Raw genomic sequence first — 23,746 nt, 5'->3', positions numbered from 1 at the left:
AAGTGGTCTTTATAAACATCCTTGTCAGCATTTATGTGTGTGTGTGTGAACATATCATATGTACATATTTGAGTGTATACACACAGGTGGAGGCCAAAAGTCAACTTCAGGTATCTTCGTTACTCTCTATTTTATTTTATTAAAAAATAATTTATTTTTATTTTATGTGCATTGGCATTTTGCCTGCATGTACATCTATGTGAGGGTGTCAGATTTTGGAGTTACAGACAGTTGTTAGCTGCCATGTGGGTGCTGGGAATTGAACCCAAGTCCTCCGGAAGAGCAGTAGGTGCTCTTAACCACTGAGGCATCTCTCCATCCCCTCTATTTTATTTTTTGACACAGGGTCTCATTGCTGACTTGGAGCTCTCTGATTGGCTGGAATGGCTAGCCATCAAGCCCTGGAATCCTCTTGACTGCTTCTATAGCCATGGTATTCCAGGGCTCATCACCAAGCTTGGTTTTTGTGGGTAGGTGCTGGGGGTCCAGATTCAATCTTCATGCTTAGGTAGCGAGCCTTTGACTGACTGAACCATCTTCTTGGTCCCCTCTTGTCAACATTTGGTAGTGTTTAGATGTGAGCCCTCTGATAGGAATGTACTGTAATTTCTGTGCTGGAATCTGCCTTTCTCTGAGAAGATGCCACATGGGGATCAAGTTCCACACACTTACAGGCCATATCTGTGTGACTGTGAGGTCGTTGACCCATTTTTAATCATCATTTTGTTCTTTTTCTCTCTTTCAGGCATTTCAGATGAATGCCACCATTGCTTGCCTCTCTCTTTCTCTCTGTCTCTGTCTGTGTGTGTGTGTGAATATACATGTTCACATATATGTATGTGGAGTACACATGAGTGTGCATGTATGTGGAGGCCACAACCTTGGGTGTCTTCTCTGAATGCTTTCCACTGTATACTGAGGTAGGTCTCTTGCTGAACTCATCTTGTTGAATTTGTTAGTCTAGCTAGCCAAATTGCCTCAGGGATCCCCGTCTCTGATATCCAAGTGCTAGGATGACAAGCGTCTTAGTTACTTTTCTATTGCTGTGACAAAACACCTTGATGAAGACAGCTTATGAAAGAAAGCATTTAATTTGGGCCTCACAGTTCCAGAGGGTTAGCGTTCATGGCTATCATGGCAAGAAGCATGGCAGCAGGCAGACAGGCGTGGTTCAAGATCAAAATAGCTGAGTGCTGACATCTTGATCCATAAGCACAAGGGAGAAGGAGAGACAGACAGACAGTCAGTCAGACAGACAGACAGACAGGGAGAAACAGAGACATAGACAGAGTGCTGAGAATGGTGTGGGGGTTTGAAACGTCAAAGATCCCCTGCCACCAGTGACACACCTCCTCCAACAAGGCCACATCTTCTAATCCTTCTCAAACAGTTCCACCAACTGGCCACCAAGCATTCAAGTATACAAGCGTGTGGGGGCCATCCTCATTCACACCACCTCCCAAGGCTTTTGTTCACGGGTATTGGAGATCTGAACTCCGGTCCTCAGGCTCACATGAGCCGCTCTTTAGCCACCGAGCCATCTTACTTTAATGAGTGACCATCAGTACATCTGCATCCCACAACCCCATGAGATCCAGAACATCCCCATTGGCCCCAACAGTGTCCCTTCTCAGGGACATTCCATCATCCCAGCATCTGTCCCTGTCTGATGATGACTGTCTTAGGCTTTCTGTTGCTGTGAAGAGACACCATGACTACGGCAACTCTTACAATAAAAACATTTAGTTGAGGTGCCTCCCTTACAGTTTCAGAGATTCAGTCCATTATCATCATGAAGCATGCAGGCAGACATGGTGCTAGCTACATCTTGATCAGAAGGCAACAGGAAGTGGGCTGTAGCACTGGTTGTGGCTTGGGCATATATGAGCCCTCAAAGCCCACCCCCACAGTGACACGTTTCCTCCAACAAGGCCACACCTCCTAATAGTGCCACTCCCTATGAGCTTATGGGAGCTAATTACATTCAAACCACCACAATGACCATAAAGAACTAATATTTATCTGAAAGTTTGTAATTGCAAAACACAGACTCTTGCTCTGAGCTGCAGAAATATAAAGCAGGAATTCAGCTGACTGTGGCAAAGCTATTACCTGGAAGAGTCAAGGACTTTTCCAGAGGAAGCCAAGACTCAAGGAGTATTGGTAATACTGGCTTCTGAATGTATTAGCTGTTTCATGCAGCAAATCTCGTGTGCTATTGTAGCTTTCCCGTTTGATGCTTTTTTCCCAAGAACTTCTAACAGTGTGGTTGATCATTCATTGGGCACAATTTCCCCTATACATTTGAGGTATTTGGATAACATCCCCCAACTGTGTGCCTTTCTGTAATCATCTCCACTAGCAAGTATCTGGCCAGGGCCATCTCTGGACAAAAGCATTCTATTTGAGATACTTCTCAAACATCCAAGGACAGACTGCAGATAGATAAACATTCAGACCTCCTGCTAGCCTCCTGAAATTAGGTAAATATCCACACTGAGACAACTGCCAAGGCCAGGCGGGTGCTGGGTACAAAGCTTTGTTCTTGGGCATATTAAGCCTAAACCCTCCTTCCTCCCATAGCCCAAGTCCGCCTTTAACAATTAACTCAGAACAAAGGGGCTCTTACATACTAGGTACATCAAGCTGTGACACAGGCTATCTAACTAGGAGTTTATTTCCCCCACCCTGCCAGAAAATGGCGCAGCTGAGATAAACTGAGACAGGTATGGCTCCAAAGGAAAAAGAGACAGTTTTAGTTTACACATGACTTATATTGACATAAAACTCCTAATGTTTTACCTAACTGCTTCTAAGAATATAGTCTGAGCACACAAATTCTCTTTTCAGATCTCTTAACTGAAGACTTGTCTGAGGCTATAAGCTGATTTTTTGCTTAAGAGCCATCCTGCCTACTCTAAACTTATGTGTATGGATCTTAGCCGCTACCCGACCAGTCTGTGTCTCTCAAGGCAGTTTGAGAATAAGTGGGTGGAGTTAAGGTGAGTTAGGGCTAGAGTCATAGAAACTGCCCAAGCCCTCCCATTTGAGCCCGCCCACTGCCGGCAGAAGTCAGACAGAAAAGGTTGCACGTGGCAGACGCAAAAGTGGGGAAGGAGAAGGGTTTAGAACTTTAGGAGAAAGCTTGGAGATAAAGTAACTTTTTATTTGCCCATTCCCTAGCATAAGTTCCCACGATGCTATTATGTGGCCAGGTTTACCAATGCCCGCCCCTATCCGCCAATGTAGGTTGTAAATGTATCGTATCTGCCCCTTTGTCCCATGGCTGTAGCCAAGAGAAAAATAAAAAATTAAAATAACAAACTGGGGTCAGACTACAATCTTGGCGTCCCCGAGAGTGGAGAGAGATCCATGAATCAGCTCAAGTCACCGTTCCTCTTCGTCAAGGGAAGGTGAGGGCTCGGCTGCACTGCAGTTGGTCCACTGTTGAACCCTAGACACCATTTACCCCCTTGTCAGGAGCGAAAATGTGCCTGCCCTTGTCAGCACAGCCCAAGGACAACCCCCCCCCCCTGCAAGAATATAGCTCAGACTACAGTCGTGAGAACAGCAGACTCACTGTGGTGATGGCAGCTGTGTGGGGGTCCAGTGGAGGTGGCAAGGGATGCACATGGTCTCACGGTCTTGAGGTCTTCCTGGATGGAGGAGGAGGCGGCAGGTGGCAGCAGTAACAGCAGGTCCTCGATGTTCAGTGGTGTATCCGAGTCACAGCACCAATGTTGGTTAAACAGCATGCTGCTCATGGTTGGCTGCCGCCTGCAGCGGCCATGCCGACGGAGGAGAGTGCTGGAGGAGGAATCAAAGGCCATGGAGAGCTTTATTGGGGGGGTGAGAGAGGGAGCAGAAAGGGAATGGGGGGAGAGGACAGACAGGAGGAAGTAGCCGAAAGGAAAGAGAAGGATGTACAGAGGGCCCACCCGCTTTTTAGGCTGGGATGCTGTCGCAGGCTGATGACGTAATTAAAGACTGAATCCTTATAGAAATGAAGCTGTGTAGAGAGATTTTGACTTAGAAGAATAAAGTGAATGTACTCAGTGTAGTTAGATTCATTTGACATCCCTCAGATTAATTAATTTGCCACTGGTAGCATCTCTTCTGGAACTCTGGGAAAAGTGTATAAGGGGCTGGGCCTCTATAGTCTTTGATACGCTCTTTGCCATTTCACAGAGGGGTAAATTGAGGAAGGAGATGGTGATACTGCAGCTACAGATGCAGCTTTCCACCTAACTATTACTATACTGGTAAACGGCTACCTAATTCCTCTGTACATCACTTTTCTCATATGAAAGCTAGTTAGAACAACTTGCCTGAGCCAGCATACATCCGGACATACCTCCAACCTGTGAACCTCCCACCCACATGTGATCAAGCACAGCTGGTACAGATGTTTACTTGTTTAGGGGAATGAAAAACATGTAACTTCTTATCTCCATAAACAATAGCCTCCAGCATTTCATGAACTATCTGTCCTTGAGTAAGGGGCTTGCAGATCAGAGACATTTTTGTTTCGTGGATCTTTTAGGCATAGTAATTAAAACTTAAAATGTAACTTTGGTTCTCACAATAACTACTGATATTCTCTCAATTGATGTTATTTTACATGATAAACCAAGCAAAGAAACACAAATATTTGCACAAACACAATCTTGACAAAATATGACAGAAACATTCATGTCAATTTTAATCCTCCATTCTGCAACTGGTCATGTGGCCTTAGCTACTTATAACTACCTTCCTCTGCTACCCATTCTGTATTTCCTCCACCCTCTGCAAGTGCCGCAGTGGTTCTTGGCTCCTCTTGTGGAGGAGTGACCTACACCTTCATTCCTGACGGGTTTGTGCCCTTGTCATCCTGCCTGGATTAGATTGTTGCCATTTCCCATTAACTTTAATCACAGGGCATGGTAGCCCCAAGAGACACCCTAAAGGATCTCCTGCACTCCAGACATAGTCCTTCTTACCTCCATTGTGGAGAAGCAATCTAATCTCCCCACGGTAATCTGGATTGATCATCCCTCCTAACACTGTTATTCCTTTCTGGGCCTGTTGGCCTAAGGGCATCAGAAGTCTCTAGTGCTGACTGAACACAGCTAAAGTCATTTGAGAGTAAGAAACCACAACTGAAAAGATGCCTCTGGTGCTGGAGAGAAGGCTCAGTGGTTAAGAGCATTGACTGCTCTTCCAGAGGACCCAATTTCAATTCCCAGCACCCACATAACAGCTCATGACTATCTGTAACTCCAGTTCCGGAGGATCTTACTCTCAAATGACTATGTTCGGTCATCACTGGAGACTTCAGTCCATGGCCATTTTTCCTGTTGCTTTCAGGTCTGTGGCAAAGCAAAGTCCAGGAGAGAAGAAGCAGGGCTGGGCTCCTAATGCCCCACTAGGTTCTGCCTCCTAAGGGCTCTACCCCCTCTCACTAGAGTCACAGGATGGGGACCCTCATTCAGCATGTGGACTTAGGGGAACATTCAAAAATCCGACCTAGAGCAGTGGCATCTCAGATGTGTCCTGAAGGGACAACAGGGCCGTCCAGAGGCAGCGGGAAACACTGCAAGCATGCTGGTGAGGACCTGGCTGCCTGGACCTGGGGCAGTGATGGAAGTGGGAGAGACGGCAGGATTTGGACCTTTTAAGCAATTTTCAGTAAGATCACCAGGAGATGGGGATGATCATGGACCTGGGGAGGGTGGGATGAGGAGGATGCCCAGGTGTGGGTCTGAACTATGGACTGAAAGGACTCTGTCCAAGAGGGGGCAGGATTGAAGGGCAGAAAGGCAAGCTTTAGAACAGTGGTTCTCAACCTTCCTAATGCTGTGACCTTTTAATACCATTCCTCATGTGGTGACCCCCAACCATAAAATTATTTTGTTGCTACTTCGTGACTGTGATTTTGCTGCTGTGGTGAATTGTAATGTAAGTATCTGATATGTTACTATTGTAAAAGAGTCATCTGACAACACCCGAGGGGTTGAGACTCACAGGTTGAGAAGTACTGCACTGGAGCCTTATTTTGAACTAAGAAGCTGTGTTTCTTCATGGAGAAGGCACATGGTGGCTTACACTGCTCCGAACACCTGCACTTCCGGTGAGGGAGGCACAGAGGAGGAAACCCTCCCTGCCGAAAACCCTGCCCATCTCACATGGAAGACGGAGCCGACAAGACTCAAGTAGAGACACAGCTCCAGAGACCTCAAAAAGGCAGTGCCCTGGGGTAGCAATTCCAAGCTTGGGGTGACAGAGACAGACAGGATCCTGGAGCTCAATGGCCAATGAACCTAGCCTGGGGAGAGTTCCAGGCCGTAGCAGACACTGTCTTAAAAAAAAAAATAGATGGCACCTGAAGACACCTTAGGATGTCCTCTTGTACCTACATACATGTGCACACATATGTATGCATGCCACACATAGGCAGAGTGGTAACCTCTTGTATAATATTAAAGGGACCAGGCTTAATATTATACATCCCAGGGGCTCAGGAGAGAGCACTACTAACGGTGAGGACTATTGTTGTTAAATAGAATCTCAGCACACTGAGCTCTATCATCCACTTGTTTTTTGTTCTTTTTTTTTTTTTTTTTTTGGTTTTTCGAGACAGGGTTTCTCTGCATAGCTTTGCGCCTTTCCTGGAGCTCACTTGGTAGCCCAGGCTGGCCTCGAACTCACAGAGATCCGCCTGGCTCTGCCTCCCGAGTGCTGGGATTAAAGGCGTGCGCCACCACCGCCTGGCTCATCCACTTGTTTTAATTCCTCTGGCATAACATCCTTTATACACAGCTTCAGTTCTGTTCTCATGCCTAGCTCCTTTTTTGCCTGATTTCTCTCTATACTTATCTATTGCTCCCTATAAGTTCTATCTAAATACTCTTGTCTTAACTCTGCCTCATCTAGGTCCTTTTCATCTTGTTCTTACCCAGCTAGTACTTCCCCCATCTGACTCTTCCTCATCTTCCATCTCATTCCTCTAGTCCTCTCTTCTAGCCCTTCAATCTAGTTCTTCCCCATCTCAGTTTGTTCTCTCAAGTTCTTACCCATCTAGTTCTTCCATTCTCTTTTCTCTTCTCCATTCCCTCGTGCCCTGGGAGTCCTGGTATATAAAGCCAGGCTTCCAGGGTCAAACAGAGGGGTGATAAGAATCACACTGAGAGGCAATTACCATTAATTATCATTTGCAACCCCAAAGGGAAGTGACCAATAGGGAAATGAATTAACTAAAGGCTAAATATCTAAGAAGAGGGGATCTTATGTGCTCAACTACAGTCTTAAATGTGATTAGTAGATAATGTTAAGAATCTATACATTGCTAGGTCAATGGGAGAAAATAAAACTGTCTCCTTTATTCCTGTGGCTCCTATCTGTCCAAGCTATCTGCCGTTTTTCTGCAGGGTGGGGGAAAGTGTGCTCAGTCGCTAGGCAACCTGTGTACAGCTAGATGCCTCTGGTGATAGTTAAAGGGAGATCTGGGACTAGAAGTAAGGTTTGGGAGGTAGTTAAGCTTAATCGGCACATCCGCCAGGCCTTCTCAAACAGGTAGCTTGGATGCTTAAGTCTGTTCTTAGAGAGTACAGAGGTATCTCTGATAAGGTACTTTCCTCCATCTGGGGATGCATCTGGCTGGATGCTGCCAATGATTATAATTACAGGGAGGCTTGAACTGGGGTTCTGGCTGAGCATAGCTATCAGTGCAGAGGGTTATCTAAATATTCCTAGAAGTGGTTAGGTAAGGAGTTAGAGGTCTATAAAGTTAGTAAGGCTGTAAGAAAGGAGGGTCCGAGCTGAATTGTGTAAAACTATTACTTAACATCCACCTGACCTAGGTGGTGTCTCCTTTCGGAATTTATCTTAAATCAGGAGACTTGCATGTGGACTGTTATTACTGCTAGTCCTTGAAAGTGGCTAAGGGAGATATCTGATTCCAGAGAAAGCCTTTCCCAAGGCTGTTCTCCAAATGTCTGGAATGTGTATGTCCAGAGAGTGATCAGTCCACACTGTTAGCCCTACTTAGGGAAAAGTCAATTGGGAAAACTATGAAGGCACACATGATTTTCATAACAGAATACAGCTGATATATAACAAGCCAAGTAACACCAAAAGCTCCTTGGGATTTGGCTTCCTCTGGAGGAATTTCCTGATCCCTTTAGGTAGTGACTTTGCTATACCAGCTGAGTTCTTAAGATATATTCCTGTGGCCTGCAGCAGTAACCTGTTTCCCAGAAAAACAAAAGTGTCAGAAGGTGAGAGTCCTATACCTACAAAGAGGAATTCATTTCCAGAGTGATCTGAAAGGCAAGTATATCCTCGGTCTTATAAAAAGGAGACCGAGCTGCAGGCATGGGAGTTGCCCTAGGACACAGAGCTGACTCCAATGTGAGGTTCCAGCTCCACTCCCTTGGGCGACACACAGGACGTGGGAACCCAGAGAAGGAGATTCAAGTTGTCCTGAAACTCCTGGGGGTGGGGTGGGGTAAGAGATTCCAGAGAGGGTCTTGGCAAAGCTAGATTTCAACTTGGTCCTAAGCATTCAATACCCCCTCCCCCTCCACACACACACACACACTTGGGGGGTAAAACTCCCCAGCTAGGGAAACAGCAGCACCCTCCTGCCTAGACTTGGCAGCCTGCTGGGTAATCGGCCCTGAGGCATCACAGAAGTCTGAAGAAAGCCTGGGAGAAGTGGCCACAGAGGCGTGTTCTTTAGAACTGTCAGTATTGATGCTGGGAGTCTCGATGGAGCTTAGTACTCCCAGGGCAGGGATGGATCACCCATCCTCCCCACAGGGCTCAGAGTCAGGGGAGGGTGAGGTAAGGAGACCCTTCACCCCCACATCTCTGAGTAGGAGACCCGAAAAGCCAGCAGCAGGCACTGGCACCCAGCACACAAGACCACAGGCTACAGCCCAATCCATTAGAGGTCTCAGGGTTGGCCTGTCACAGCCCTCATAGGCTGCCCTCGTGTTCATGCCCCAACCCCACCCCCACCCTACCCCCACCCCACCCCCACCTGGCCATGCAGGGAGCATTCACCTAGCACTCTGAATTTACAAGATTCTGGGAGACACTTTGCAGGATGCTCACAATCTTGCTGCCCAGCACAAGACCCAAATGTATTCTTAATGACCCCAATTCACAAGCCAAGGAGGCTTTTCAGTTTTCAATTTTCTCCCTTCTACCCGAGTCAATACACCATCAACCCTCCCTGCTATTTGCTAAGGTCCTTGGTAGGCAACAGATTGGAGCTAGAATTTACCGATGCATTTTGTATTCATGGAAACCTAAGCTCACGGTTGCCTTCTATTTATAGCAAGTGAGATTGGCTTTCCAGTTCTTATTTAATTCTAAAATAAATCTATTGGTGTTAAGAAAAAAAAAAAAAAAAAGCCACCAGAAGCAACATAGCAACCAAGCGTCAGTTCAGGCGGTGGGGCAAAGGAAAGCATGTCAGCCTCAGAGACAGGAAAAACAGCTGTCTGGAATTGGAGAGAAATTTCTGGAAGAGGAAGTGCATTGCCTCCCACCCAGTGTCAAGGGCTGGAATTCACCCGGCTGGAGTCCCTGTCCAGCTTCTTTCCAAAACGCCCCGAAGATCAGAGAACTTTCCTTTTGGCCCGGGATCAACTGGCGTGGACCTGGTGGGACGGGGGAGCAATTAACAACGTGGTATTGTTTTCAGGGGACTGTTTCCTGCCCGCCCCCTCAAGCCCTGGGAAAAAAGACATCCAAACAAATCACCAGGACTCAGTCAACACGGGGTGCGGGTCGAACATTCACAGCTCAGGTTTCATGATGTCGCAAGGGACAGTGATAAAGTAGAGGGGGTCTAGAGAGAGGAGAGGGAGGATGGGGAGGATGGGGAGGAGGGGTGACAAGACAGAACACCAGCCAGGACCAGTTGTTCCAATGTCGGGGACCAGACTCCGGGTTCCAGGGCCCATTCTGGAACTCAGGTGGCCTGTTCTAGGCCACGCCTCTTACCACCCTCATCCTAGGTAATTCCTAACACAAATATTATTAAGTCACAAATGCATACCAAGTGTGCCAAAATTCTTATGCCTAGGTAAGCTTACGGATTGCAAAACACTAGAGAAGACTGCGTGAGTCAGCTTTGTGTTCACGCCACTTTTGTTCGGTCTTTTCAGACTCTAGCAATCTTCCTGGTACCCTAGAGATTTTTAAAAATTTTTAAATGTTATGTGTGTATGCGTGTGTGTTTGTATGTATGTGTGTATGTATGTATATATGTGTGTGTGTGTTTGTATGTATGTGAGTGTGTTTGTATGTGGGTATGTGTGTTTGTATGTGTGTGTTTATGTATACGTGTGTTTGTATGTATGTATGTATGTATGTATGTATGTATGTATGTATGTATATGTGTCTATGTGTGTGTTTATATGTATATGTGTGTATGTATGTGTGTGTGTGTGTGTGTGTGTGTGTGTGCTTCAGTGTGAGTGTGGAAGTCAGAGGACCCAACAGCTGTCTGTTTTCTCCTTCCATCATGTGGATCCTGTGTGTTGAATGCAGGTCCTCAAGCTTGGCAGCAAGTGCCCTTGAGCCATCTTGCTGGCCCTGGACACATTTTTTAGAGTGACCATTCATAGCTAAGGGAAAGTAAGGTGAGGGCAGGATAAGGGTGGGACTGGGCCAGCCCAAGGGTTGCTGCTGTGTCTGCCCAGGAATAAAATGTGGAAATGTGTCGGGAGCTGTGCAGCCTTGTCTCGGAGCAGCATAGGACTACCTGTCCAGTGGGTTTCCTCAAGACAAGGGACCCATGGAAATGGACTCTCACTTGGCCAGAACCAGTAGTCCACTGGACAGCGTAAGAATTTGAAAAAACAAAAACAAAAACAAAATAAAAAAACTCGTGTAGCTTATAAGCTTTTTCTTTCTCATTGTATTGGTGATTCTTTGGGCAGATTTTAGTTTTAGTTTGTCAGTCACACATACAACAGCTATAATTTTCCCTGGAAATTCTCTTCTTTTTCAAATATTTCCCCCTAAAATTCAACAGGGGGCTAATGCTTCTCAAATCTCTTATCCGGAATTACTAACTACAACTCCCAACCCTGGGAACTTTTCTGACTCAATAGAGACAGTTAGGTGTTGTAGAATATTATTTTAAGGTATGTTACTTTTATTTATGTTGCCTTTTCATTTAACTCTGTGAACCTGTGATACTTTGCCTGTCTAGAACACCTAATGATCTAATAAAGAGCTGAATAGCCAATAGCAAGGCAGGGGAGAGAGATAGGTGGGGCTGACAGGCAGAGAGAATAAATAGGAGAGAAATCTGGGAGGAAGGAAAAGAAAAGAGATGGGGGAGTGGATAAGAGGATGCAGAGAAGGAGGAGGACATCAGGCCCAGCCACCCAGCCACCCAGCAAGCCACGGAGTAAAACAACAACAACAAACGTATAGAAAGAAAAAAAAAAAAAAGGAAAAGCCCAGAGGCCAAAGATAGACAGGGTAATTTAAGTTAAAAAAAAAAAAAAAAAAAAGCTAGCTGGAACTAAGCCAAGCTAAGGCCAGGCATTCATAATTAAAAACAAGCCTCTGTATGATTTATTCAGGAGTTAGGTGGCAGGCCCCCCAAAAGAGTAAAATACCAGCAGCAACAGGTACACAGGAGAAAACAACACTTGGAACATTAACCATATCTCACAGAGGAGAGTAAGGCATGACCATGCAGAATAGGGGGAAAGTCTCAGGGGCACACATGGTGCCAGCTGTTGAGAGGAAGTTCCCTGGACACCAAGCATAGAATCATCGGTAGGATCTGGTATGCTCCAAGAGGGGAAAATACAATGCAAAATGTGGGATGGATAGGTCCATCTTTACCACACACAGGAGCTGATATTGGTGGAAGACGTATGGTATAATGAGATGGGAAAAGAGTACTTTGTCAAAGTCTGCCTTTTACAGAGAGATTGAGATATGGGACCCTCTTATAGAAAAGGGAACTGTATAAAAATACATCTTACAGACACGAAAGAATTGTCTGGGTTTGAATATTGTCCTTAAAGCAGTGTGTCCATGTCCATTACTTTTTAACTTTGTAACCGCGAGCCGCTGCCGGCTGACATAAGTGTTGTGAGAGCAGGATATTGAGTTCAGCCTGCAAAACTGCTGAACTCTGTGTCTAGAATCAGGTTCTGCAGGGGTGGAAAGGTGTGTTGGGGAAGCACAAAGGGGAACAATGGGGGCTTTCATGATGATTACGATGCATTCCTTAAATTGTGAGGCATTTCTTTCTTTTTTTTTTTTTTTTTCCCAAGACAGGGTTTCTCTATGTAGTTTTGGTGCGTGTCCTGTTTCTCACTGTGTAGACCAGGCTGGCCTTGAACTCACAGAGATCTGCCTGGCTCTGCCTCCCAAGTGCTAGGATTAAAGGCATGTACCATCACCACCTGGTATGATGCATTTCTTAAAGTAAAAAATAGAAGCCAACAATAAAGCTGTTCATATAACCCTGGTAAGAAAAACTTTAAGTATAAGTAAAGATGGCCTGAGCTATTCAAGGCCACTTGAGTGCAATCTACTTGGTGGTCAGAAGTTTTCCTTGCGCCGACACCCCCTCCCTGCCTCAGAACCTGAACCCTAGCCAAGGCTGGACCTGGCAGAAATGTCTGTCACCTGTCAGGGTCTTTGCAATCAGACTTCCTTCAGGCCAGTGAGTCAGGGAACTCTCCTGCTCTCCATCTCCAGCTGATTGTCAGGCTAGCAATTATTCTAGTTTATGCCACACAAGTCCCCTGCAGTGCTACACAGAGGTATGGGAAAATCTGCATACAGAAAATGTATTTTTACAAGTGGAGAATATAATTAAGAATAAAGAATGGACTGAGTGGTGGTGGCACACACCACCACTAGGGAGGCAGAGACAGATGGATCTCTGGGAGTTCTAGGCCAACCTGGTCTACTGAGAGAGTTCCATACAGCCAAGGCTACACAGAGAAACCCTGTCTTGAAAAACAAAACAAACAACAAGAGCAACAAAAAGAATAAAGAATAAAAAGACTAGAGAGATGGCTCAGCGGTTCAAAACACTGGCTGCTCTTCTAGAAGACTTGGGTTCAGTTCTTAGCTCACAACTGTCTGTAATTCCAGTTCCAGGGGATCCGACACTCTCATACAGATGTACATGCAGGCAAACACCAATAAGCATAAAAATAAAAAAAGAGAATGGGGTGAGGGGACTAGAGGGACGGCTCAGTGGTTAAGAGCACTTGCTGCCCTTGCAGAGAACCTCGATTCCGTTCCCAGCACCCACATGGCAGCTCACAATTGTCTGTGAACTGTAACTCCAGTTCAAAGGGATCTGTTATCCCCTCCTGACCTCAGCAGGCATTGCATACACATTGCAGGCAAAACATTCATATACATAAAATGAAAACAAATAAAGTCTTTAAAAACTGACTGGGAAACGGGAGCTAAGGGGTGTATATATAGCTCAGTCAGTAGGAAGCCTTGGGTTCCAACCCCAGCACTGCAGAAGATCAGATGGTGGTGCATGTCTGTAATCCCAACACTCAAGAGGCAGAAGCAGGAGAATCAGAAGTTCAAGGTCATCCTTGGCTACATAGTGAGTTTGAAACCAGACTGGGATATGCGAGACCTGATTAAAAGGGTCGAGGGACCAGGATGGTCTGCCACTCACTGTCTTAACATGAATGTGTGGCAGCAGGACACATTCTAAACCAGCAGCAGGCAGGGCAAGGCCGCATACCTGTTCAACCTTGTCCTTTGAGAAACCAGGAAATATAAGTTTCCTGTTACCTGTGGCTCCTATAAAGGATGGAGTGAGTGTGTGGTTTAATTGTGAACTTGACACAGCAGGTGACCAAGAAAATTGTCATCGATTCGGAAGGACTCTTTGTTGACTGTAAGAGGAGAGGCAAAGCTGCAGCCAGGTCTTAGGGCACCCGCTTGGGCACGAGGCACACAGAAAAAATGGTAACAGAGATGAGAGACTGGGTAGGACTTAGGACTCACATCGTAGTCCCTAAGGCCTGTCAATCACCCAGTGGGTCCCTTTCCTTGTGAACACTGGATGGACTAAGTCTGTCGCTCATCCTCTCCCCATTTCACAAGGAAAGAGACAGCGGGTGCAGGAGAATGCTGGTCTGCCTCCAGGGACACACTGCGGCCCCATCTGTATCATATGGGGAATCCTCTCAAGCCATGAGAACAAAATCTCTAAACAAAAGAAAATATACTATCCTCCTGGTTAACCAACCCCAGACTCCTCCAAGAACTGCCCTGACCGCATTGACTTTCCTGTTCACGGCAGCCTGCATTTCCCCATGGGTTTGCCATTTTCTTTCCAGCTAAAACCTTCAGTTCTTTCCTCCTCCTCCTCCTCCTCCTCCTCCTCCTCCTCCTCTCCTTTTCCTTTATTAAGTCAGGTTGTCATCTAATCCAAGATGTCCCGCAACTCACTATGTAGCTGAGAGTGACTGACTAGGCTGGCCTTGAACTCCTGATAGTCCTGCCTCCCTCCTCCTCCTCCCAAATGCTGAGGTTGCGGGCATGCACTGTCACACTTGGCCTCAGCTTTCACTTCCCTAGTCACTTAGACAACTTCTAGTCTGGTGTCAGTGAGATGAGGTGACCCACTGTCTCAGAGTCTGCTCTGCAAGCAGCTTTCTGTATCCAATCAAGGTTGGTGTTTGGGGCTAATATTTTCCAGAAAGCCCCATTCAGGCTCTACCTTGACATGTTTTAACTAGCCGGGCTCTGAGGCCTGGAGAGTCCTCCCTTGCTTCTGCCCTCGGGATACAGTGCCCAGGCTCTGAAGTTGGTGGCCATGCTATTGTTTCTACTGACCTTTTAGGGCAGGTTAACACCTGCCTGCTCTCTCCTGGCAGAGGTCAGGCAATGCCAGGACAGGGATAGTATTACAGTGTGGACCAACAACCAGAGTGTCCTTAAATGGCTCTGAACATGCTCCAGCACCTGTGTCTGTGTCTACGGGGTCTCCCTCAGGAGGAATACAGGGGCAAGTGGAATGTGGCTTCTCCCCCAACCTCCAGAGAGAGAGAAATTGTTTTGTGGCTCGTTTGAGGAAGGAATGAGATGGTGAGTTTTGAAATTAGCGACAGAGTAACTGGTTTCCTTATGGCGTTTTCACATGTGCTTAGTTTTTGGCTGCTCCTCCCATCTCTCTCTCTACCTATCTACCCAAAGTAACCCCCTTACACTACAATATCACATATACTCCATTACCTCCCCACCCCTCTCTCTGAGAGCTGATTTTCCAGCCTTACGGACTCTTTTTCAACTACATACACTCACTCACACATAAATGCATGTGTGCACACGCGCGTGCGCGCGCGCGCGCGCGCACACACACACATTAGCAGCTAGCAGCCAGGTGTGGTGGCACAAGCCTTTAATCTCAGAAACCAGGAGGCAGATCTGTTAGTTTGAAGCCAGCCTGGTCTACATAGTGAGTTCCAGGACAGCCAGCACTATCTAGAGAGCCCTTGTCTCAAACAAATGGAAAGAAAAATTAACAACAAAAATAGCAGGTGGGACCCACGGATGAGAACATGTAGCATTTGTCTTTCTAACCCTGGGCCTCCTCACTGAATTTCAAATCCCATCCATTTTCCTGAAAATGTCATAACTTCATTTTTTCTGTACAACTGAAAAAGATTCCATTGTGCAGGTGACCACAATTTTATTATCTGTTCTTCAACTGATGAACATCCAGGCTGATTCATTTCCTGGTTATTGTACAGCAGCATTGACCATGGATGTGCAAGTGTCTCTGCAGTGGGATACAGAATCATTCATTTGAGTGTATTCTCAGAATGAGAGGTGCTGGGTCATGATAGTTTCATACTTAGTCTTTTTTTTTTTTTTAAAGAAAATTCTGAAAGGATTTGGTCTTTAATTACATCATCAGCCTTCAACGGCGTCCCAGCCTAAAAAGCGGGTGGGCCCTCTGTGCGTCCCTCTCTTTCCTTTCCGCTCCTTCCTTCTGTCTGTCCTCCCTCCCTCTCTCTCCCTCTCTCTCCCTCTCCCTCCCTCTCTCTCTCCCTCCCCAATAAAACTCTAAAAAGGCTCGTGACTCTCCTCCAACACTCTCCTCCATTGACATGGCCACCACGGACGGCGGCCAGCCACAAGCAGCGTGCTGTTTAACCAACATTGGTGTCATGACTCAGATAGACTACCGAGCACCAAGGACCTGCTGTGACCGCTGCCACCTGCCACCTCTTCCCCCATTCAGGGAGACCTCGAGACCACGAGCGCATGCACACATCCCTCGCCACCTCCACTGTACCCCGAAACAGCTACCGTCACCACAGTGAGTCCGCCGTTCTCGCGGCTGTAGTCTGAGCTATATTCTTTGCAACAGAGACCCCGGGGGTTGTCCTCGGCCTGTGCTGACAAGGGCAGGCACATTTTTGCTCCTGACGAGGAAGTAAATGGTGTCTAGGGTTCAACAGTGGACCAACTGCAGTACAGCCAAGTCCTCACCTTCCCTTGACAAAGAGGAATGGTGACTTGAGCTGATTCATGGATCTCTCTCCACTCTTTGGAAACGCCCAAGATTGTAGTCTGATCCCAGTTTGTTATTTTAATTTTTTATTTTTCTCTCGGCTACAGCCATGAGACAAAGGGGCAGATATACAATACATTTACCACCTACATTGGCGGATAGGGGCACAGCGTAAACCTGGCCGTATAACAGCGTTGCGGGAACTTATGCCAGTGAACGGGCAAATAAAAAGTTACTTTATCTCCAAGCTTTCTCCTAAAGTTCTAAACCCTTCTCCTTCCCCACTTCTGTGTCTGCCACGTGCAGCCTTTTCTGTCTGACTTCTGCCGGCAGTGGGCGGGCTCAAATGGGCGGGCTTGGGCAGTTTCTACAACTCGCCTAACTCACCTTAACTCCACCCACTCATTCTCAAACTGCCTTGAGAGACACAGACGGGTCTGGTAGCAGCTAAGATTCATACAAATAAGTTTACAGTAGTCAAGATGGCTCTTAAGCCAAAAATCAGCTTATAGCCTCAGACAAGTCTTCCAAAAGGATCGGTTTATAGTCTGCCCTACTGGCAGATCTTCCAAAAGCTGTCCTTAAGCCATCAATCATCAGGAAAAAAAAATTTAGGACATAGAGTAAAATCTGCCTCCCAAGTTCTAGGATTAAAGGCGTGCACCACTGCCACCCTGCACTTAGTTGGGTTTTCTATTGTTGTGATTGATAAGACACCATGATCAAAAGCAACTTGGGGAGGGAAGGGTTTATTCTATACCATGTCCCAATCACTGTACGCCATGAAGGGAAGTCAGGGCAGGAACTCCATGCAGGAACCTAGAAGCAGGAACTGAGGCAGAGGCCGGGCAACAATGCTGCTTCTCTAGCTTGCTCGTCATGGCTTGCTCACCCTGCTTTCTCATAGCACCCAGGACTGCCTGCCCAGGGTGGTACCACCCACAATGAACAGGGTCCTCCCACATCAAACATCAATCAAGAAAAATGTGTCACACACCGGCCTGCAGGCCAGTCTTACAGAGGCATTTTCTCAATTAAAATTCCAACTTTCCAGATATGTCTCTAGCTTGTGTCAAGTTAAAAACCAGTCAGCACATAAGTTTAAAAACATGTTGAAGCTGTGAGACGGTAGCACACACCTTTAATCCCAGTGCTCAGGAGGCAGAGGCAGGAGGATCTCTGAGTTTGAGTCCAGCCTGGTCTGCAGAGTGAGTTCCAGGACAGCCAGAGCTGCACAGAGAAACCCTGTCTCAAAAAGCAAAACAAAACAAAACAAAATGTTGGGTTTTACACATATAAAATATAGCTATTACTATTTTGGATATTTTGAGGCAGGGTCTCATGTTGAGGAAACTGACTCCATTTTGAAGGGAAGAGCCATTATGTGTATTTTTTTAATTTATTTATTTATGTATTTTTTTTAATGTGCATTGGTGTTTTGTCTGCATGTATGAGGGTATGGGATCCCCTGGAACTGGAGTTATAGACAGGCTTGAGCTGCCATGTCGGTGCTGGGAATTGAACCTGGGTCTGCTGAAAGAGCAGCCAGTGCTCTTAACTACTGAGCCATCTCTCCAGCCCCCATTATGTGTATTTTAAAAATAAGTTTCTATTTACTGTGAGAGTTGAGTCGCTCTGTGTTTCCTGGAAACTGGCCTTCCCCAACCCAGGCTGTTGATTTGTTTTTTGGTTTTTTGGTTTGTTTGTTTGTTTGTTTGTTTGTTTGTTTTTGAGACAGGGTTTCTCTGTGTAGCTTTGGTGCTTGTTTTGGATCTCGCTCAGTAGCCCAGGCTGGCCTCAAACTCACAGAGATCCATCTGCCTCTGCCTCCCGAGTGCTGGGATTACAGGTGTATGCCACCACCACTGGCAATGATTTGTTTTTGAGAATACCCTTACCCTCCCTGGCCCTTCCTGGCCCCTCCTGAGCCTCCCTAATACATGGTGGGTGACCACACGATTTTTTTTTTAAGGTTTTTTGTGTTTCCTTATTGTCTCATTATCTCCCTTCTGTAAAACTACTCATGGTTTTACTCCTTAAAGGGGGCCCAAGAGATGGATTCAGGGCTGCTCTCTCTAACCCGATTTAGGAGGCAGTCACTGGCCAGCTCTTGGGTACACCCCAATAAAAAAAATCAAACTTGCTTTAGATTTGGCTCAAATTGTACTAGTGGTCTTATTCTCAACATTGGGATTAGCAATGTATCTCAGGGTAGCCTTGAACTCATTACATAGCAGAGGATGACCTTAAACTCCTGACCTTCCTTCCTCTACTACAAGTACTGGGATTACAGTTTATGCACACCACAGCTAGTTTATGCAGTGCTGGGGATTGAACCCAGGGCCTTGAAAGCTAGAGTTTTCCTGCCTTATCCACAGTCAGGACAAATCTTTGTCACCCGCCAGTCCCACAGCCGCTCAGACCCAACCAAGTAAACACAGAGACTTATATTGCATACAAACTGTATGGCTGTGGCAGGCTTCTTGCAAACTGTTCTTATAGCTTAAATTAATCTACTTCCATAAATCTATACCTTGCCACGTGGCTCGTGGCTTACCAGCATCTTCACAGGCTGCTTGTCATGGGGGCAGCTGGCAGTGTCTCCCTCCGCCTTCCTGTTCTTTCTTTTCTCCTCTCTGTTAGTCCTGCCTATACTTCCTGCCTAGCAACTGGCCAATCAGTGTTTTATTTATTGACCAATCAGAGTAATTTGACATACAGACCATCCCACAGCAGCGGAGCTTCCTGTTGGGATTTATTTTATTTGTTTTTGATACAGGATCTCGTACTGTGGCTAAGGCTGGCCTGGAAGTCATGTAGAACAGTCTGGCTTTGGAACTTGTGGCAATCCTCCTGCATCAGCCTTCTGAATGCTGGGATTATAGGCCTGAGCCACCACACACTGCTTAAATATTGTTATTATTTACCTTAAAGCAACTTGCTTTGGCATACATAGAACCCCGCAGAAAAAACAGAGTGGAGAACTGTCTGCATGCTGAAGTTGCCGTGTGCTGGCATTGGAGAATTGTCTCTCCAGCACCCGCCTTCTCTTCCCCTCTTGGGGAAGACATGTGGGTAGGGTCCACCAGTCTCCGTGGGTGGGCCTGCATTGGTTTAACATCAGTCACTGTGGTGATGAGTGTAGGAAGCCATGATGGAGGTCAGGTCACAAGACTCCTAGAGTCCAAAGCTTGTACTGTTTTTTAAGGCAATGGGTTTTCTGTCTGTCTGAAATATACGTATGTACCTGTGTTTTATTGTGTGTATGATATGTGCTCCTATGTGGGCATGAGTTTGCCGTGGCGCTCTTGAGGTGGTCAGAGGATGGAGTTGGTTCTGTCCTTTTACTTTATGTGGAATTGTCATCAGGAGTGTGCCTGCCTGCCATTCTCCCTTCCCTTCTCTTTCTTTTCTTTTTGTCTTCTTTTTTCCGAGACAGGGTTTCTCTGTGTAGCTCTGAATTCGCTCTGTAGACCAGGCTGGCCTCAATCTCACAGAGATCCACCTGCCTCTGCCTCCAGTGCTGGGATTAAAGGCTTGCTGAGCTTTCTCTCTCCCTCTCTCTCTGTCTCTTTGTCTATCTGTCTGTCTGTCTCTCTCTCTCATATGTATGTGTGGTGTTCAAGTATATAACATATATGTAGCTTTTGTGGCTGGGCACACATGGATAGGTGCATGGATAGGTGTGTGAGCATGTGTAATGGTACATGCACGGGGAGGCCAGAGGGTGGTCTTGGGTCTCTTCCTCCATCACTCTCAACTGTTTCCTGAGGCTGAGGTCAGGCCTCCCCTGAGCCTCCCCCCAGCCTCACTCCTCATTCTGATTCCCTGAGGGTGACTTCCATGTATCCTGGGGACCTCACCTGATTGGAATCAGAGGAAGAAATAGAAAAAGAGAGAAGCTGGATCCTGCTAACATCATCAAGTGAGAAGGTAGATTCTTTAGTTTTTAAACCTATTTGAGAAGTTGGGGTTTCTGCCACATACAACAGAAATCCACTCATGACGACTTCCTGCTAAAGAAACTGGGAGCAGAAACAGGGTGTCACACCCCACTGGTCCCGCCATGTGGACCTTGCAGAGCCGAAGAGGTGGGTGCAAGAAGGTGAATAACCAGTTGGGAAGTCAGCATTCCCACACAGCTGGCAGTGAATACATCAGCTGCCCTACAGCCCAGTGATTGTGGAATTCGAATCTGTACCTAGTAAGCTGCCCCTGAGGGGTGGTGGGGAACTTCAGGATTTGAGAGTGGTCGGCCACTTTTTTCACTCATTGGCAACTACCTGCAAAAAAGAGACATGCTGTCTTCGAACCGGCCCTGTGTAGATGAGGAGGGAAAGGGGCCCTTACTAAGAGGAATCCCATCACAGCCGTTCAGCCCCAAAGCTGAACTCCCTACCTCATTAACAGATCAAACTAAATCTAGGTTCCTCCGAACCATACCCAGTTAAGCCTTTGTTTGACAAGGAGACCCACTTCTCTTTCTTTCATTCTTTCTTTCTTTCTTTCTTTCTTTCTTTCTTTCTTTCTTTCTTTCTTTCTTTCTTTCTTTCTTCCTTCCTTCCTTCCTTCCTTCCTTCCTTCCTTCCTTCCTTCCTTTCTTTCTTTCTTCCTTTCTTTCTTTTTTCTTTTGGTTTTTCGAGACAGGGTTTCTCTGTGTAGCTTTGTGTCTTTCCTGGAACTCACTCTGTAGACCAGGCTGGCCTCGAACTCACAGAGATCCTCCTGGCTTTGCCCCCAGAGTGCTGGGATTAAAGGTGTGCGCCACCACCGCCCGGCAGTCATTTTCTTTTAAAATAACCTTTTAAAAGATTTATTCTTGCCGGGCGGTGGTGGCGCACGCCTTTAATCCCAGCACTCGGGAGGCAGAGGCAGGCGGATCTCTGTGAGTTCGAGGCCAGCCTGGTCTCCAAAGTGAGTTCCAGGAAAGGCGCAAAGCTACACAGAGAAATCCTGTCTCAAAAAACCAAAAAAAAAAAAAAAAAAAAAAAAAAAAGATTTATTCTTCCTTCCCTCTCCCTCTCCCTTCACCACCCTCTCCCTCCTTCCCTCCCTCCCTCCTTCCCTCCCTCCTTCTCTCTCTCTCTCTCTCTCTCTCTCTCTCTCTCTCTCTCTCTCTCTCTGCATGTGTGAGTGAGCACTTGAGTGCAGGTGCCTGCAGAGGCCAGAAGAGGGCATCAGATCCCCTGGAGCTGGAGTTACAGGCAGTTGTGAGCCACCTGATGTGGGTACTCAGGTTGTCTGTAAGAGCGGTCTCTCCAAGCCCTCAACATCTTTTCTCAGATCTAGTCCCAGATTTTGTTTTGGGCATAGAGATCTTGCAGGATCACTGAGTTGGGGTCACTAGTTTATACAGTCAAGTGGAAGCAAAATAGATCAGAGACTGGATGCCAAGGGAACATTTAAAACTCTCACTGCTAGCGCCAGGGAGGTAGCTTGGCAGGTGGAAGCACAGAGAACCAGATGCAGAGGTGTACACTTGTAATCCCAGCACTCTTGTGGCGATATGGGAAGTAGAAATGAGAGAATTACCCGGAAGCTGGTGGGCTGGCCAGCCTGGAGTACAGTGTGCTTTGGACAGTAAGAGTGATTCTGCCTCAATAAGGTGGAAGGAGAGAACAGACTCCCAAAAGTTGTCCTCTGGCCTCCACAGGTGTGGCATGGTGTGTGTACTCACTACACATACGCAGACACACACACACACACACACACACACACACACACACACCATTTTAAAAACATGTATTGCTGCAGCTGGGGCCTGGTTCTGTGCACACGTTTAGCATGTGAGTCCCTGTCGATCCCCAGCACCAGCCTTTTGTATGTAAAGCTACCTCCAATCTTGTCAATATAAAATTGCCACACCTAGCAGGAAGTGGGATGCTAACCACGTTGCACTCAACAGAGCCTCTGCATGGTCCTCTCATTATGGATCCATGGAAGCAGGGAGATGGACAGACAGGAGGGTGGATGATACACAGGGAGACAAGAGCAGATAAAGAGAATCCCTGAGGGACAGAGATCTTTCTTCCTGCAGTCCCACACACAGCCAAGCTCTCCCCTACTGAGAGGAGATTGCCTTCCTGACTCCACTGAGGTGAAGGCTGGCTGCTGTGCCTGCCAGAGTCTGCCTTGGCCTCTGGAATCCGGCTCCTAGAAGGCTGCCTTGCCCTTTGCTCTTGGCCTGCAGCCTTTTCCGGGGCTGAGAGTAGGAAGTAGCAAGCTCCCTCTCCCAGATTGGAGCCCGCTCACAAGTCCCTTGAGAATGAGGACAAAATGGGCGCACTGTTTGGTGGACAATGAGGTTTTTCTTACAGGGCGGCTCCTCCAGGCTTTTGTCAGCAGGACTTCCTTGAAGGGCAGTTGGGGTTGGAGGACACTCTGTAGGCCAGGGGCTGAGAGCGGGACTGACATGCTGGGAGGTACTGGGCCTGGGGAATAGAGTGGCATGTGTAAAGGGACCCAAGATAAAGGACCAGAGAACCCGGAGGTGAGCAGCAGCAGCAGGAGCTGAGATTAGGAAATGGCTGGGGGTGGATCAGGGGCAGGGGAGGCAGAAACAGAAGGTTAAGCTTGGGATGGGGTGAGGCTTGGGGTTGGTCCTGGGAGGGTGTGCTGCATACTGCACAAGAGGCTGAAGAGTAGACACAGGATCCCTGGATTCAGATTTTCCTTCTTCCTATCTGGGTGGCCAGGGACAGCCTTCTCTTTCCTCCCTTGCAGTCAGGTTTAACAGCCAGCCCTTCTTCAGCACACCCGAATCCACTCTGGCTTTGTCTATACCCTTATCATCCTCATTCCCACTTTTCACCCATGTATGATATGCATTGCCTTCCTAAGACTGTCTGTCACCTTTGCATTGTTCATTTGTGTCCGCACATCCTGGAGCAGCATGGACCACACACGAGGCGTCTAACACACCTTTGTGGAATGCACAAAGTTGCTTGCCAGTGTAGCTGAGAGTTTTCCTGTGTTCTGCCCTGGACTTGAGGTCCCGAAACCGCTTATAAAACAATCACTCAGAGGTTTATATTAATTGCAAATTCTATGGCCTATTGGCTCAAGCTTATTGCTAGCTAGCTCTTACAACTTAACTCAACCCATGACTATTAATCTATGTATCTCCACGTGTTCCGTGGCTTTACCTGTGTCTCATTACATGTTGCTCCTTGGACGGCCGTTTGGCGGCTCGCCCTACTATCCTTTCTCTTTTCA

Source organism: Peromyscus leucopus, chromosome 2 (assembly GCF_004664715.2).
Source record: "Peromyscus leucopus breed LL Stock chromosome 2, UCI_PerLeu_2.1, whole genome shotgun sequence".
NCBI lineage: Eukaryota > Metazoa > Chordata > Mammalia > Rodentia > Cricetidae > Peromyscus > Peromyscus leucopus.
Note: the sequence above shows the minus strand (reverse complement) of the source record.